Below are 17736 nucleotides of genomic sequence, written 5' to 3'. Positions count from 1 at the left end.
AGCCCAGGAGACAGAGGATGCCGTGAGTTGTGATCATGTGATTGCACTCCAGCCTGAGTGACAGAGTAAGACTCTATCTCCAAAAAAAAAAAAAAAAAAATCGTACTAAAACTTGGTGGTCTCAAATTCCTGGGCTCAAGCAATCCTTCTGCCTCCACCTCCCACGGTGCTGGGATTACAGGTGTGAGCCACTGTGCGCAGTCCAAAACTTAAATTCTTAACCATGCAGCTAAACTGCCTCCAAATAAGAGCACTACAAAACAAAGCAAAAACAAATCCCCATTTTTATAGTAACAGGGATAAAAGTTATCAAAAGAACTATATTGATGAATGGCATTTGGAATAAAAATGAGTATCTGTGCATTAATCAAAGCTAGGAGTCATGTTTCCATAGAATGAGCAATGTGTTACCTCCTTTGAATGAAAAAACATTCACAAATGTACTGTGCTGACTTAAGTATGCAAAAACATAGAAATAGATAGGAAACTTACATTCTTATAGCTCTCATAAAAGTATGAGACCAAAGTAAATTTATAAACAAAACCCAAAAAAGTGTATTAAGAACATTAATATAGCAGATGATGCTGTTGTCCTAAAATGAAATCAGCACTGTCAATATGAATATCATACTGATAATCCAAACTGTGTTCACACAATAAATCATTACATGATTTGGCCCTTACATGATGCGCTTTTAAAATACTAAACTTCCTCTGTTCTCCTCATATTAGCCTTTGACAATTAAAAGAGTTGCCTATTTGGGAGGCCAAGGCAGGTGGATCACGAGGTCAAGAGATTGAGACCATCCTGGCCAACATGATTAAACCCTATCTTTACTAAAAATACAAAAACTAGCTGGGTATGGTGGCGCAAGCCTGTAGTCCCAGCTACTCGGGAGGCTGAGGCAGGAGAATCACTTGAATCCTGGAGGTTGCAGCAAGCCAAGATCGTGCCACTGCACTCCAGCCTAGCAACAGAGCGAGACCCCATCTCAAAAAAAGGAAAAAAAGAAAAAAGGTTGCCTGCGCATTAGAGACCCTGTTAAATAAGCTCACCCAGATATCTCTACAAAAAATATGTCTATTACAAAACTGCCTCCTTCTAATTTAGGACACGGTGCTACTTTAACATGTCTCCTTTCTCTCTGAAAATGACTCTTCTTGAGATTTATTTCTTTAATAACTAGGTTTATTATGACTTACAAGATAAAGACAACAATAAAGGATATTTGTTTCCTTTAGGATTTCCAACACTAATTCCCCTGTTGTCTTTCAGGAGAATCTCCCCTGGGGGAGATATGGAAGGGATGCATAGCCCCTTCCAAAGGCAGAAAACACATGACCCAAGTTTGGTCAATGAGACTGTCCCACTATTTTAAATGTGGACCAAATGAGCCAATGACCAGAGATTATTAGAATTAATGATGCAAAAGTCAGACTCAATGGCACTGCTAATGATCTGGTGGCAGTATTAGTGCCCACCAGCAACTTTGGACTGTAATTCCAGCATAGACTGACCCTGTAGCTTTTATTTCTTCTTGCAGTCTGTTCTCAGTTCTGTGAATCCCTTATATAATTCCAGAAAATCCCAATGTTGCTAAGACAGAAGGATTTGGCTTCACTTTTATAAGCAAAAATCCTAGCAAATACGGTTATTAATAATAGGAAGAGGTTTGTAAGAAATGGAAATATGGAGAATCTAGGATTTATTATCTAGCTATTGGAGACTATAGGTAGACAGTCTCATGAATATTCCCCAATAGGAATCAGAAGTCCATGGGAAACCATGATGAAGCAGCTAAATAAGTACATCTCTACTGTTTCAAGGTAGGCAAATCTGTGCAAACCTACACCAACGTCCGAGGAAGCTGAGAGGCCGAAGAAAGAGGCTGACATATCCTGTTTCTTAGAAACAAACGTTTAATAGGGACTTAAGGAACAGTAGCCAGGTCTGTGTCTTGGGTGGTGGCAAGACAAGATGGCGGATCCTGGCACCATTACCTCTCTGATCCAGGGCTTACATACCATAGTGAAGTTAGTGGCTCAGATGGAATTTGTAGGCCAGTTGAAGTGTGGTAACATCAAGGTTGTTTGACCTAAGGACAGGATTTAAAGTTAAGTACCTTTTCTTACACAAGGAACAATAGATAAATGAAATCTTAGAGGCCTTCCAGATATTAGAATTAATCAGTGAAGCCAACATGGCAGATTAGCTTCTAAGGTGGAGCTGCTTTAGCCTTCCATCCAAAATGGAGTTGCTTTAGCTTCCATATATATTTAATATGCTTCCCCATAATTTTACTTCATTTCTAAATATTTTCCTGCTAAATGAAAAACCATTATATGACATTTTTCCATTAATTTTGATGGACCAAATCATGATTCATTTCATCCAATCCAAAATACTCAGTTTCCAATGGATAGAAAACTGTATCAATTGAACAAAGAAAATAAGTTTTTATAATTAAGAATAACAATTCAAAGTAATAAATACAGCTTACACAGAAAATTAAGTGCCATGAAGATTTACTGTCTTCACTGAAAAAGAATGAGGAGACTAGAACATAGAAAATAGTCACTGGAGAAAGAGAAAGAGCTCAAGGGCTCAAGGCAGTTATTCTTTGGAAAATACATTTTTGTTTGTTTGTTTGTCTGTTTTTTGAGAAAGGGTCTTCCTCTACTGCCCAGGCTGGAGTGAGTGGGTGGGAACATTGCTTATTGTAGCCTCGGCCTCATGGGCTCAAGTGACCCTCCTGAGTAGCTGGGGCCACAGGTGCACGCAGGTATGCTCTTCTTTTGCACCATTTTATTCATCAATTTTCCACCACAAACTGCACTTAAAACTAGCATTATAACATAGAAACCACTTTTTTTTCAGTGGACACTTTTATTGTTTATTTAATAGATCATCAATTTTGTCTCCCTACCTACAAATGGAATTTCATCTTGTTTCCATGCTGAGTAGTGAAACAGTGACAAAGCTAATCATAATAGCCTACATCAAAAGAGAACTAACACAGCTCACTTGTTTTAACAGGCAAAATATAAATATATGCACTCCAGAATGCACAATGTTTAGTCACTAAGAAATTCAAATGGGATCTTCAAGAATGTAGGCAAATCCAGGGTGTAGTAAAGATGAGCTGAGATGCTGTGCAACTGTTTAAGGGTTCCTGGCATTGCATCTCTTGGCCTCTAGCTGAACCTTGACATAGAAGGTTTTAGTTAATGCCAAGTGGAGTTGCAGAAAATGCTAAGTTGACTTAGGGGCTGCGCACAGGAACTAAAAGGCAGGAAAGTACTAAATATTGCTGAGAGCATCCACCCCAGGAAGGACTTTACCTTCCAGGAACTCCAAACTGGCACCACCCCCAGTGCTCACATGGCTGACTTTATCCTCCGTGTTCCATTTGGCACAGCAAGTGGCAGTGTCTCCACCACCTATGATGGTGATGCAGCCCCTAGAAGCGGCTTTCACCACCTCATCCATGAGGGCTTTGGTTCCCTGGGCAAAAGCTTCCCATTCAAATACCCCCACAGGACCATTCCATACAATCTGCTTAGCCCGAGTGACAGCCTCAGCATACTTCTTGCTGCTTTCGGGACCACAGTCCAAGCCCATCCAGCCAGCAGGTATGCCAGAAGTCACAGTGGGTTGGCCAGTCTTGGCATTCTCATCAAACTTGTCAGCAGTGACAAAGTCAACAGGCAAGGTAATCTTCACACCATTCTTCTCAGCTTTGGACATTAGGTCTTTGACAATCTTGGCTCCCTCTTCATCAAACAGAGAAGTGCCAATTTCCATGTTGCTGAGCACCTTAAGGAAGTTAAAAACCATTCTACCACCAATAATCATTTCATTGACTTTGTCCAGCCTATTATTGATCAGCTGGATCTTGTATGCAACTTTAGCTCCGCCCAGGATGGCCAGGCCTCTCCAAGGCCTTGGCAAAGTAGTTCAGCTCCTTCTTCATCAAAAATCCACCAGTGTTCTGTGGCAGATTGTCTCCTATCATGGAGCTGTGGGCTCTGTGAGCAGTGCCAAAAGCATCACTGACGTAGACATCCCCTAGCTTGGGAAGTGAAGTCGGAAAGCTTCTGTTTTGACTGGCTTGGCTTTAACCTTGTTCCCAGAAGCATATTTTCCCTTCCCTTCTTCCTCCACATGAAAGCAGAGGTTCTCCAGCAGGATGACAGACTCAGCAGCTGGGTTGGCACAGGCTTTCTCCACTTCTTGGCCTACACAGTCCTTCAAGAAAAGAGCATCCTTGCCCAGCAGAGATTTGAGTTCTACAGCAACTGGCTCTAAGGAGTACTTGTCAGCCATAGGGACACCATCAGGCCGGCCTAGGTGACTCATAAGGACCACCAACTTGGCTCCGTTGTCCAAGCAGAATTTGATGCTTGGGACAGCAGCCTTAATCCTCTGGTTGTTTGTTGTCTGGTTGTTCTTCAATAGGAACATTGAAGTCGACTCTCATAACGACCCGCTTCCCTTTAACGTCCAGCTTGTCCAGCGTCAGCTTGTTACAAAGCGACATCTTGGAAATACAGCTGGGGAGAGAGGTCAGTGATTTGAACAACCAGGGAGCCAGCTGCAGATGTGCGCTCCGGAGACGAGAAGAATGCCGAACCGAAACCACTTTTAGGGTGAAAAACATTTGTACACAAGAGACTTTAAAATATGTAAACAGTGCAGGCACAAAACAGACTCAAAAGTCATAGAAGGCGCACCCTTTTCATGCCTTTTCACTTGGCATGCATGTACAAAACATAATTTCTTATTCATCCAAACATTGTTTTATATAATATTGTCTGACCGTAAACTGTGTGTCAAGTCTATTGATGAGGATGTCTTTGTTTAGAAACATGTTAAAATATTATATTGTATATATCTTTAAAATATCATATCTTACATATCTTCAGAAATATATCTTAAATATCTTTAGGTTATAAAAAGTCATACTGAAAAAGAAAAGAGTCATTCACAAAGAGGTAAATGTTTCAAGAGATGCTAAAACAAAAGGTCATAAATAAATGGTCATGAAGGAGGAAAATCTGTGCTGTATATCGTCTTCTAGAATAAAATATCCTGTAGGGTAAGGCTTTCGGCGACCATGTTGCCCAGCCCACAGGCTGTGTAAAGGATGTGAATAAAAAGACTAGAGTGTGAGAAAGGTTAATCTGTTGGCATTTTATATAGACATATATTAAAGAGAACGTGGATGCTGCATAACAGAGACATGAATGAGTTTACAGCCTGCCTCTCTCAAATACAAGTCAATTGCCATCTTCTTTTTTCTAAGCAGGGCAGTTTCAGGAGCCAGTACGGTACAAACATGGCTTCTGTGTTTCCAAGATCTTGATGGGCAAAATGAATGCAACACTTAGTTGCTTTTGTATCAGGAGGGAACTTTGAGACCTGACTGGAACCTGGACTTCTTGGGACTCCTGGAGAGACGTAGGCCCTCAGAGCTTCATAGATGTATACAGAGACGTGTAGGAGAAAATTCACCAAAATGTTAATATTACCTTAGGGTAAAGAGCTTTCATTTTATTTTAACTTTCTTACTAACATCTATCTATCATGGCCATTTTTTTTCCAGCAAACCTGTATTAATTCTATAATGAAAAATATCATAAACATACTCCGTCGTGAAATATAATTAGAACAGAATAAGTATTAACTTATTAAAAAGTTCAAAATTCTAAATTCTTGGCTCAAGTCAAATACATTTAAAAACCCAGGGACTTTCTAAAATCATGTGAAATAATTATTTAGCTCAGGCAGCTGCAGGGCTGATGTGGCCAAAGGCTCATGCTGTAAGTTGTCCATCTGCACCAGTTACACCATCTGTTGAATGCCAACCCTCACCAAGTCTCAGAATGATAGTCCTGGCTAACACTTAGAAAATGCTATATTCAAGACACTATACTAAGTGCTATATTTATATCATCGTACTTAATATTCAGAAAAACCCTATTAAGTAAGTACTATTGTCTTCCATGTTACACGGGTTAGGAAACTAAGGCATAAAGAAGTTAAGCAAATTCTCATAGGTCAAATAGCTGGTAGTATTGCGGCAAGGATGAAAACAATTAGACTGATTCCACCATCCACATGCTTGATTGCACATCGTGCAGCACACTGGTCAGGAGTGAACAAGCACTAGAGAATTGAAATGGAGATATGTGGAGAATTTCGAGTTCTGCATGTACCCAGAAATCGTGAAACTCCAACCACCCTCTGAGCCTCCCTGGTCCATGGGATCATAGTTTAGATCTTTATCAGGATGTTCTCCTGTTTGAAAGTGTTGCTGCATCCTGATCTGAAGAAGTCACCCTGCAAGAAAAAGTCAGTTCTCATGATGAACCCCTCCCTGCTTCTGCTCAGTGGTGCAATTAATTAGCCAAAACAAGCTTCTCTCAGCTTCCCAGGATCCCAGGATACCACTGTGCTTCCTTTTTGGCTCCTCACCCTTTAAATATTGGAGTGTCTCACAGCACTATCTTAGTTCTTTTCCCTTTATTATCTGCACTCACTCCCTAAGGGATCCCTATCTCCTGCCATTAAATACTATCAGCATGTTTAACTGCAAACCCACATACCCAGATCCAAAACTTCCTGCCTGACATTTCCTATTTTTCTGTTTGAGATGAGGTCTTACTCTGCCATGCAGGTTGGAGTGCAGTGGTGCAGTCTTGGCTCACTGAAGCATCTGTCTCCCAGGCTGAAGTGATCCTCTCACCTAGCCCTCCCTTCAAGTAGATGGGACCATAGGTATGTGCCACTTAGACCCAGCTAATTTTTAAATATTTTGTAGGATCTCCCTATGTTGCCTAGGCTGGTCTTGATCTCCTGAGCTCAATCAATCCTCCCACGTAGGCCTTCCAGAGCACTGGGATTACAGATGTGAGCCACCACACCCCACAGTGACATTTTCTTATCCAGCAGGCCTCTCAAACCTAATATGTCCAAATCCGAACTGATAATTCCTACTAAAGTAGCTCCTCATACAGTCTTCACCTTCTCAGTAGATAAATTCATCCTTTTTTAAGTTCCTCAGTCAATTTGAAGTCATTTTTGAGTCCTCTCTTGCTATTACATCCCACATGGGAATTCTATTTTCAATACATATCCAGAATCTGGCACTTCTAATCACCTTCTGTGCCATCATACTGGTTCAGGACACCACAATATCTTTATGGAATTATTGTGATAACCTCTCAATGGTCTCCACAATACTGAGCTTGGCCTAGTTTACTGCCTCTCCAGTTCCCTGCACCATTCCAAACACACTAGTCTCAGAAGAGTAGCCAGAATGATGATCCCGAGAGATATAAATGAGACGATGCCACTCCACTACTCAAAACATTTCTGTCTTCCCATCTCAAGGGGAATATAAGCTAAAGTCCTTATCAGAACCTACAAGCCCTTACATGCCCTGGTCCCCATTAGCTTTCAAACTTCATGTCCTATTATTTCTCTTTCACTGTTTTTACTTAAAGCATATTGGCCTGTTTAATGTTTTCTTAAATTACTCAGGGACTTTGCATATAAATTTTCCTCTACCTGGGATGTTCTTTTCCCAGATATGTGTATGGCTAATTACCTTGCTTCTTTCCTTTTTTTTTTTTTTTTTTTTTTTTTAACTCAAAACTCCCATTCTCTCAGTGAGAGCTTTTCTGGCCACTCCATGGAAAGTATCACACATCTATCCCTCACATGTTCCTTCCATGCATTACTCCTGCACTTCACAGATACGTGTTGGATATATAAATGTATTCTACAGAAGACCAGTTACAGAACCAAAATTGGGAAGGGAAAGACTATACACCCAAAACACCATAGGACTTTGGTCATTTATAAATGCATAAATCTTGTGAACAGGTAAAGAAGTTAATTTTGAGAATGCTCACGAAAGGAAGAGGAATACTAGGAGTTAAGTATTTATTACTTAGTTGGACTATCTTAATTAGGAAGACACATTTAATAAATTAAAACATTCACATGAGTAAATACAAATCTCTTTGATGAATGACAAGATCAAAACTATGCCTACAAACGGAAACTTAAGTAATTACTGTAGAGAATTCTTATAATGTTATGTTGCATCAGAATCCTTTCTAAATATCAGTTGGACTTATACTAGAAGCAGAGCTTAGTCACCCCCGACACAGTTTCCCATTGTCCACTTTCTCCTAATTCTTTAGTGTGGTTGATCCAGATATCTGCCTTGCACAGCCACCTCCTGGAGAACACCTTCCTGTAGGACAGCTAGATACAACCTACTTGACTTGCTCTCTGACCCTCACACCCCACCTGGACTGTTCACATGCATATGGCACAATGACCATCTCTCAGTCACAGTGTAGACTACATGGAGCTCATGCCTGCTTACTCTAAACCCACAATTCAAGAACTCTATCCCGCGTTCTATGGGAAATCTAGTACCCTTATGAAGATTTCTGAGAATTCCTTGGGGTTCATATCTTCGCGGTTACCCTTACTCTGCCTGCCTCCACTGGACTACTGATGTCATTGGCGTCTGATCCTCTATAACTATTCTTCTGCCCTCTGCTCTGTGACAACTAGGACATGAAAAGCAACCTTATTCCTCTGAATAACCCTATAAATGGCTCACCCATACTATTTGTTCATGTATTACATTTACCTTATGATTCAAAATGATACATAAATGTATTTACATGGCCTCTGGAAATTTAAAATTGAGTATTATACTTTCTCACTGTTTACGTTTATTTGACCTGCTTTCAATAATCTCTTACTGTTCATTTTCCTCCATGGATATTTGCTCTGCTATGTTACTTGGCCATTTCTGTTTCTTTCTCCTCTCTTCTCTCTCACTCATTTTACTATTTTTTTTTTTTTTTCCTTTTTTTTGAGTCAGAGTCTCACTCTGTTCCCCAGGCTGGAGTGCAGTGACGCAATCACAGCTCACTGCAACCTCTGTCTCCCAGGTTCAAGCGATTCTCCCGTCTCAGCCTCCTGAGTAGCTGGGATTACAGGCGTATGCCATCATGCCCAGCTATTTTTATATTTTTAGTAGAGATGGGGTTTCACCATGTTGCCCAGCCTGGTCTTGAAATCCTGACCTCAAGTGATCCACTTGCCTCGGGCCCCCAAAGTGCTGGGATTACAGGAGTGAGCCACCGCGACAGGCTACTACTCTTTTTCTAATATTTGTTCATCACTTTTACAAAGAATATAGCTTTTCTTCATTTTTATTTTCTTAGAACCCATGCTGTTAAGTTTTCACATTATATTGAAATATAGTTTCTCATGTTATTTTACAAGCAAGACCATTCCTCCTCGTTAAAGGAACTCTTAAGCCAGATCGTAAAAGTCTTTGCAACCCAGAGTCCTGAGCAGTTGAGGTATAAGAATGACAGCTGCCTAAATCCAAATCTCCTCCAACAACTCTAAGCAACAAGAATTAAACCACACCAAATTCTCGCCTTTGGCATAATTAGAAGACAGAAAAATATTACAAGTGAAAATTACCCATAGGTATAAAAATAAGCAGCAAATTTCAGCATAGCCAACTTTTGAAGCTCTTCTGCAGTCATTCCCACAGAGAAAAGGGGTTCTGAAAAAATGCACAAGAAAGATAAGGGACAATTGAGTTAAAGTCACCCCCAGGAAGAGAAAGCTCAAAGAATCCTGATAATAATCCTGGTGATGGATTATTAATCACTGAATTATGTAAGAATCAATTAATCCATCCAAATCTAAATAAATGAACAAAAACTAAATTAGTAGTGGGGGAATCTTATCCTTTTAAGTGGAATGTCAACTAATAAATGTAGAAGGGATGGTAGACTTAGAAAATCACCATTTTTGAACTATTATAATAAAACCGATGAAAGCAAAAATTATCAATGAGTACTTAAATGAGTAGGTCAAAGTTTGGTGAATAAAGAATATTTAGGTGTCTTCAAAGTATCTCTCCACAAATTAATTATAAATGACTAAGGGGAAATAATAAATTTGCAGTGGAAAAACCCAGCAGAACCATCTTAGCCAATAAATCATAGCTGACATCACCAATCACGGGACAGGCCAACATCATGTGCCTCCTGATGTGATGTGCTGAGAAGAGCACAATCTCATGTCTGTTTCCCTATTTGACATGCACGACTTGGTTCTAAACAGAGGTAATGTCAGACAGACCCAAACTGAGTGACATTCCACAAAATAACAGGTACTCTACAAGCTGCCAAGGTTATGAGAGAAAAGACTGAAGATTTAATCTAGATTTAAAAACATTCCAGGGACATGATGATTAAGCACAATTCTTAACACTGAGTTAAATTTTAGACCAGGAAAAAAAATATAGGACATTGTTGGGATAATGGACTAAATTTGAATATTGCCTCTGGATGAGGCATTCCTATTGTATAAATGATATATATATATATTTTTTACTCTGGTCATTTTACGAGTTATTCAAGAGAATGTGTTCTTCTTAGGAAACATACAGTGTTCAAATGGTTAAAAACATGTTTATTAAGAGAGTAAATGATAAAACAACTAGAGCAAAAATGTTAATAATTTGTGAATCTAGGTAAAGAATAAAATGAGTATCATTTTTTTCTATTCGGATAATCTTGAAATTATGTAAAACTTGAAATTATGGTAAAATAAAATGTTTAACAATTTCTTGTTCTACTTTATTAAAAATGGAAAATTCTGATATTTTCCCTTTTAAAAAATAATCCCTGAAGTTAGATAACTGGAAACCGATTTACAAAACATCCCCACAGATCCTTACGAAAGTAAGTTTATGGTAGAATTAAAAATATCCAGGTAACTCTATCTTTTGCTTTTAAGCCAAATTAATTGAACCAAAAATAATAGAGAGCTCTTAAAACATTGTGTTGATTTTTGATAAATTAAGTTGTCCCCTTATTGCCAAAATGTTTACAACAATAACAAACACAGCAAAACTGGCCAGGCACAGGGACTCACACCTGTAATCCCAGAGCTTTGGGAGGCCAAGGTGGGAGGATCACTTGAGCCCAGGAGTTCAAGACCAGCCTGGGCAACATAGTGAGACCCTGCTGTGATTGCACCACTGCATTCCAGCCTGAGCAACAGAGTAAGATCCTGTCTCTCAAAAAAAAAAAAAGAAAAAAATATCATAAAACTAATACTCTTGAGTCATTATATGATTTTCATTATTGAAGTTTTATATTCGCTAAAATACCTGTTTTTATTGATCCATCTAGTTTTAATAGGTGTACCTGCATCACGTTCTTTTGTTTATGAGCTTTAAAATATAGCAGAAACTACTATAAATTGAGGATTTGCTTATGCTAGGTATGGTGTAAGGAAAATTTTAAAAATAGCATTCTGTTTTTTTGATCTTCAAAAATCCTATAGGTTTGATTAGTTCTTTATCTATTTATAAGTAAGGAACTGAAGATAAAGAAGGCGAAGAGGGCCGGGCGCGGTGGCTCAAGCCTGTAATCCCAGCACTTTGGGAGGCCGAGGTGGGCGGATCACAAGGTCAGGAGATCGAGACCATCCTGACTAACACGGTGAAACCCCGTCTCTACTAAAAAGTACAAAAAACTAGCCGGGCGAGGTGGCGGGCGCCTGTAGTCCCAGCTACTCGGGAGGCTGAGGCAGGAGAATGGCGTGAACCCGGGAGGCGGAGCTTGCAGTGAGCTGAGATCCGGCCACTGCACCACTCCAGCTTGGGCGACAGAGCGAGACTCCGTCTCAAAAAAAAAAAAAAAAAAAAAAAAAAAAAAAGAAGGTGAAGAACTTAGACCTCACTTCACACAGTTTGTGTGTGAGGTAAGGTTCTAAACCTAATCAACACGGCTAGTACTAAGTTTCTTAGTACTCTATGTAGTACATATGCTCTCTAGTACAATTAGTAATTCCAGTGATTTTTATTTTGTGATTTGGCAAAATCTCTCAGGATAAATTATTCAAAATCATCAATTGTTAAGTAATTTTCCTAGATGAATTCTTGGAATCAAGATGATAGTCTACTTAACATACGATTCCATTATCTTATCATGTTGGACTATAGCCTGGAAAGGGGACACTGCTCTGTTGAAAAATAATTTTTAAATATACTTTTATTAATCTTGAAGAAACTGCAATGTAGGAGATCCGGAAATAGATAATATTAATTTATTTTGAAAAAGTAAAAGAATGGTCTTGAGTAACAGACAAAATTTCCAGATAAGCAGATCTTGATTTTGAAGTTCAGGTTTTTATTCTATTTTAATTAAAAATCTCATAACAAGATCAAAAGACCCAGAAACAAAATCCTTGCAAATATTTTTTGTTTTGAACTTCTTTTTTATTACTATTATAATTTTGTTGTTGTTTTTACATGCAGAGATAGGGTCTTGCTAGGCTGCCCAGGGTGGTCTCAAGATTCTGGGCTCAAATGATCCTCCCACCTCGGCCTCTCAAAGTACTGGGATTGCCGGCGTGAGCCACCACACCCAGCCTGTTTTGATTCTTTAAGTTTTCATATTGAGCTGTCAAAAAGGTATCTAGCTACCCATTGCTTTCAGACACAGTAGCTCTATTTATGTAGCCACTGCCAACGCTTGAGTCACTGAGTCAGACTGTGACATGCCTGCAGCATATCCCATTATTTAACTCATTGACTCAAGGAACACATAAGAAAAAATACACAGTCTACAAATTAATCACTTTAGCAAAATTGGCTTTACACATATTCCAGGATACATGCATGATTTAGCAAGTTATATTTGTGTCAGCAGAGAACTATAAATAAAATGTTTAGTTAGAGTCATCTTATCTAGGGAGATGTCTAATTTTTGTTGAATTTACATCTTCAGATGTCAGACTCAACAGAAAAGCAGACAAGACATGCAGTTTTATCTTTCACCACCAGCCCCAATGCCAAATGTCACAGAACACACACACATACACACACATACACACACACACACACACACACAGACGCGAAAAGTTTATATCTCTCAGGTAGTCAGAATAGCAATAGCAAATTCAATGGTTCTATGAATGTCTGGATCATGTTTTGGGAAGAAATAACACTTTCGTAGAAATTGTGTTTCCCTCTTTATCTTAAATTCAATGTGCTGGCAAACTGCCAAACCGAAAATTCTGAAAACTGGAAGTGCAAATTGTGTTATTTGTATTGTAATTTTTAACATCTGTCATTTCAGTGATTCACAAAGAGCACTATGAATCAAAATTAAAACTAAAAATGCAGGTTTTTGTAAAATAGGATTCAATGGAAGTGTAAAATTACATTTTAGCACAGTGTCCACCACTGAATATATTTCCTTCTTTCCCTCCTCCTCTTTTCAGTTTAGGCTCACAGGTTTTAGATTTTGTCTGAGGTTTGATAGGAAAGTGTTGCATTCCTTCAGAAAAGCTTTTGCCTTATTTCCAATTATTTCAATGCAATGTTAGATAAGATTCCAAATAAGTATGATTTATGGGTATTGTTACATTATCTGGAAAAAATGCAAACTTAAAAGTGTTTTGACAGAGCTCACCACATGAGAAACATCTAGACCCTTCTAGCTTGTCAAAGAAATGGAGAACAATTGAAAGAGTTTGTAGTAAAGCATGGAAAGGACCAATTTAATGATTTTGTTAAAAATAAATGAAAATAATTATGTTATTATAATGTAACTACTATAATGTTATAAGTTGTATGTTGTTATAATATTAAAAAGTCAAAATCTTTAATCATTCATTTTTGAAATTAACTTCTGTTGTATAATTGAACATTTGTTTTTGTTTCCTTTTTTTCTCCAAATATTTGGGTTTAGTTGAGGTTCTGGAAAAAAACTTAGTGGTTTACTTTAGACTAAATAAGCTTAAAATTCACTCAATATCAGCATAAAATCTTTTACCAAAACATTTTGCATAGAAACATATTCCTGTTTTCCATAAATTTAATCTACTAAAATCTAAGAGCCAGATCAGAATTCTTTTTTGGCAGGCGAGCTTACAGAAAAATTCAAGCAATCAGTTTGTTTTCTTAAGTCTCTGTAAGCATACCTCCTCTGCACAGTGAATTGAAAATCCTTTTGCTTCCACATCTGATAAATAATACAATTAGTAACTTTAATAATTTTTATTTTTGATGAAATGAAAATGCGGTCATCGCTTTGTAATATTTATTTATTTATTTATTTTTATTTATTTATTTATTTTTGAGACAGGGTCTTGCTCTGTCCCCTAGGCTGGAGTGCAGTGGCACAATCTCAGTTCACTGCAACCTCCGCCTTCTGGGTTCAAGAGATTCTCCTGCCTCAGCCTCTCGAGTAGCTGGGACTACAGGCATGTGCCATGACGCCAGTTAATTTTTGTATTTTTAGTAGAGACTTTCACCATGTTGGCCAGGCTGGTCTCAAACTCCTGACCTCCAGTGTTGCACCACCTCAGCCTCCCAAAGTGCTGGAATTACAGGCATGAGCCACCGCACCCTTCCGCTTTGTGAAATAATTTAAGTGAATTCACATGCATGCAACTTCTCCCATGTGTGAAGTAAGTCAAACACAAGAAACATGATCTCCACATTCTACAACAGTAAGTGGAACGTGAATATGGAACGAACAAATGTAATTAAACACTTACTCATTGGAAATGGACATATAATGACAAATATAAAAAGAAAAAATGTGTAAGAAGAATATATCTGTACTCAAACTTGTCCTCCAGGCAATATTGTGAGAAATTTCTCCACTAAACCCAATGAAGAAACTGAAGAAAGTAAAATATTAACACCCAATTTTCTTATGAGTTGATTAAACAAACATTTACTAAGTTCCATACAAAGTTTAAAACAACAATTCCTGCAGTCCTAGAGCTTTCATGATACAGGAGAGACAAATGTATACAGAAATTTCCTAGTGTGGTGAATATGACAACTGAGATGTTGACAGAGTACAATGGGATCACAAAAGTGGAAATATGTAATCATGCACACAGACATCACAGAATATTTCACAAAGAAGGTAAATTTTTAGTTGAGTGACATATAATTACAAGGAACTCCCTAGACAGTTGCAGGGGAAAGCAGTTGCCAAGATATGGAAGGAAAAAAGAGCATATCGTATTTTAGAAGATTTCTAAATATTTTAGCACAGGTGGAATAACTGGAGTGTAAACAGGGAGGGAATAACTTTGCCCATTCAAATAAGGAATTAAGAAGCCACCATCATTTTTATTGTTTTTTGGGGGTTTTGCTGTCAAATTAATCTTTTATCTATGGAAATTTGAAAATGGGGAAAACATAGAGAAGAAAAGTAAACTTACTTCAAATTCTATCAGCAAAGAATTGTGTGGCTTGACTACATGCTTTATTCCACAGTCCTGCTTCTAACAGCCTTGCAGTGATACTGATCTGAGGCCATGGGCAGCAAATGAGACTGTCCCACAATTCAGTTGGGACCAACCGTACTTCCCCCAACTCTCACCAGAATGTTCTCCACTCATTTTCCACAATGACGCATTCTTTTCTCCGTCTTGGTGCCTTCTGGATAATTAAATTTTCCCTAGATTTGGCTGATATTTCCTTGATTTTATGGTATGTGACTGTCGTTTTCTATTCTTGGCACTAACAAAGGTAGTTTTCTTTATTATTATTATTATTTCCTATTGTTTTTATCCTAGCATATGACCACTTGTTGAAAAGGGGTTTTGCTCTTAAAGGAAGCTTTGCCAGAAATCCAGAGCACATTTTCTCCCTTTAATTCAGGATTGTACATGTAAGTGGCACTGCTGAGTCAAGCAAGAAGTACTATTGAAAGAGTTTGGTATAGAGGCAAGTCGCTTTCTGAAAAAAATGTCAATTTTCATGCCTATGATGACATGTGAGATGCCATTTTCTAGTATGCTTACTGACACTGGGTGTTATATTTTATCTTTGCAAACAGTTGAGGGATTTTGAAGAATCATGGGGATAAAATCAGCATTTAACTTTCTTGCTGTCACTCTACCCGCAGCGGAGAGTGTATTTTGAGCATACAGGGTATGGTGTAGTTTGCAGGCCAAAAGATAAGGTAGGTGGTTTGTGGGCCGGGCGCGGTGGCTCAAGCCTGTAATCCCAGCACTTTGGGAGGCCGAGGCGGGCGGATCACAAGGTCAGGAGATCGAGACCATCCTGGCTAACACGGTGAAACCCCGTCTCTACTAAAAAATACAAAAAAAAAAAAAAAAAAAAAAAAAAGGTAGGTGGTTTGTGAAATAATCTAGATGAGAAAACATAACCAGGGAAGTGGCAGGAGGAAGAAGAAAGAAGGAAAAGAATTTGAGAGACAGGAAGGCAGTATAAATATTGTAACCAAGAACATGTTGCTAAGAGGGGCAATAAAAATAATTTTGAAAATTGCTGGTCTCTACAAAGCACTGTATACATATTAGTTCATATAATTCTCACAAATTTAGAAGATAAGAGTTACTATTACGATTTTTCAGATTTGTAAAATAGGTTAAAGTAGACATTTAGAAAGTTGCATTATAATTATTGTACCCACCTGTAAATAGGAAGCAAGATAATATATATAGCTATGCATTGAGTGTGAACTGCTTGTGAGACATAATTGTATAGCTAAGTAGATTCAGGGAAATGTGAGTTTGGAATTTAAGGCAGAGAGAGGAATTATAAAATTTAAAATGTGACAGTCATTAGGATATCTTATTCCCCCAATAAATCTAAGTCCTAAAGTAAGGCAAACCTTATTTATGAGTTTTATACATCAGATATATTATATGAATATAGCATGTCTCTTTCTGTCAAATAAGTAAACTGCCTTAAAAAAAAAAAGATAGTATCTAATCTACATACTATGTGAAGAACAATACTGTTTATGCAGGAAAAGGATAGGAGGGAGAAAGCAGAGAAAAATATCACAAAGGACAGATGTTCGCAATATGTAAACTGAGTAAAGTTTCTTGAAGTAGTGAGATTGAAAAATATATATCTGGGGCCAGGCACAGTGGCTCATGCCTGTAATCCCAGCGTTTGGGAGACCAAGGCAGGCGGATCACTTGAGCTCAGGAGTTCAAGTCCAGCTTGACTCTAACTTGGGCAACATTGGGACAGCCCACCTGTACAAAAACTACAAAAATTAGCCAGGCATGTGGCGTGTGTCTATGGTCCCAGATACTCAAGAGTCTGAAGTGGGAGGATTGCTTGAGCCTGGGAGGTGGTGGTTGCAGTGAGCTGATATCACACCACTGCACTCTATCCTGGGTGACAAGAATAAGACCCTTTCTCAAAAAAATTACATATACATAATATATAGACTTTATATTATATATAAAAGACTATGTTATATATAATATGTAGACTTTATATTATATATAAAATGGAAGACTATATAGAGAGAGAGACTTTGTTATGTTTAGAAGATGTGGTCAAAAAAGAAAAAGAAAGAAAGGCTCTCTTTGTGCATGATGTGTCGGAATTTAGCTATTGTGTCTTCGCTAGCCAAAAGCAACATGGTGAATTGAATGCATTCACAAATTTAGGCAAAAGGTCATGGTTGATAAAAATCTGGGTTCCAGCAATGTTTACATACTTTTTAATGAATCAGTGATCCTTATTAGGTCAATGATAATACAGTAAATTTTTCTTACCCAAAATCTTTAGTAATAGCTAAATCTTTAGCTTTTCCAGATCGGGATATTTCTTAGTAGTTATAGAAATGACAACTCACCCTCATTTGTGATTTATG

At 38.1% G+C, this 17736-nt stretch overlaps 1 pseudogene across 1 annotated transcript; it reads right to left on the bottom strand.

Annotated features, from left to right (window-relative positions):
- Positions 1–2867: 2867 nt before the first annotated feature.
- LOC117086146 lies at positions 2868–4610 on the bottom strand (annotated as a pseudogene). The gene has a single exon (XR_004438218.1). The product of XR_004438218.1 is annotated as a phosphoglycerate kinase 1-like (transcript).
- Positions 4611–17736: the final 13126 nt, after the last annotated feature.

Source organism: Trachypithecus francoisi, unplaced genomic scaffold (genome assembly GCF_009764315.1).
Source record: "Trachypithecus francoisi isolate TF-2019V2 unplaced genomic scaffold, Tfra_2.0 Lachesis_group1, whole genome shotgun sequence".
NCBI lineage: Eukaryota > Metazoa > Chordata > Mammalia > Primates > Cercopithecidae > Trachypithecus > Trachypithecus francoisi.
The sequence above is the reverse complement of the archived record's forward strand: the minus strand, read 5'-3'. Positions and strand labels throughout refer to the sequence as shown.